General features: G+C 23.0%; 1 long non-coding RNA gene across 1 annotated transcript in view; it reads right to left on the bottom strand.

The window, feature by feature from the left end:
- Positions 1 to 7: 7 nt before the first annotated feature.
- The window catches only part of LOC100575952, a 2,706-nt gene continuing 1,571 nt past the window's right edge, over positions 8 to 1,142 (bottom strand). Inside the window, exons 2-3 of the long non-coding RNA XR_511211.3 lie at positions 264 to 378; positions 8 to 165 (exon numbers count right to left, since the gene is read on the bottom strand). This is a non-coding gene — a long non-coding RNA (uncharacterized LOC100575952). The remainder of the gene's footprint in view (positions 166 to 263; positions 379 to 1,142) is intronic.

Genomic DNA, 1,142 nt, shown 5'->3' with positions numbered 1-1,142 from the left:
TGGAGATAAACTATTAACACGATTAAATAAATCCCAAGTTGCTTTACCAAAACCAGCAACAGTTTCTATACTGTCATAACAACTTCCTTGTGATGAGAGATGATTAATTGTATGAGATGACCCAAACAATATTAATGCCAAATGATCTTCACTTTTATTTAATATCTAAAATATAATATGTAATATTAACATTTATATATATACCTAATTTGTAAATTATTTTTTATAAAAATGTTATGATAATATAGATTATAATATGTTACTTTTCTCTTTAAAATTGTAGAGGCGCAAGAAATAGATTTTTCTAAAATACGTTACTCCATTTGAATCTCGCTGTTTAGAATTTTTTCCAATGTCAATTGCAAGTATTATTGCTTCCTATGATACAAAATATTATAATTGTTAATTGATTATCATGAAATATACAAAGATACATAATAATAACCTTCTTGTACAGCTATGTTCTTCGCATAAATAGAGCAATATAGGTGCCTATTATTGAACATGAACAACATAATATGAAGGTTAGGTAACTTAATTTGAACCATTAGCAATATTTTAAATACACCCACATAACAATATGTTATTACTTATTATATTGATATTAATTGGTTAACATAATTCAGCTCGGGGCATTAATGGGATATTCCTTTTAACAAATGTGGGAATTAACTAGTTAAAAAGCTAAGGTTAAGTTAAAAAGTTATATATTTTTTAACTAGTTTAACTGGCAGTTTAATTGACTTAACTTTCCTCGGTTTATATTTTAAAAATAATCCATCAAGTTAAAAATTTGGACAATTTTGGTTTTTATGTTTTTATACCTATTAATACTAAAATAAGAATAAAAATAATCCAATACATACTATAATAATACAAACATTTCTGTTATTTTTATTGATAAAATAATTTTGTAAATAGATACATAACATTATTTTAGTATAATAAATAGGTATGCGTAATATTAAATGTCTTTAAATTGTTATTTGATATAAAAAAAATTAATATTTGTTAAATTAATTGAGATGTGTTGTTATAGTTTAAATATTTAATAACCATGTAAAGTAAAGTTGGTATTTACACTGTACATTATGTTGAAAGTTCAATACAATTGTTTATTATAATTTAGGAAATAGGCAGTC

Source organism: Acyrthosiphon pisum, chromosome X (assembly GCF_005508785.2).
Source record: "Acyrthosiphon pisum isolate AL4f chromosome X, pea_aphid_22Mar2018_4r6ur, whole genome shotgun sequence".
NCBI classification, from domain to species: Eukaryota; Metazoa; Arthropoda; class Insecta; order Hemiptera; family Aphididae; genus Acyrthosiphon; species Acyrthosiphon pisum.
The sequence above is the reverse complement of the archived record's forward strand: the minus strand, read 5'-3'. Positions and strand labels throughout refer to the sequence as shown.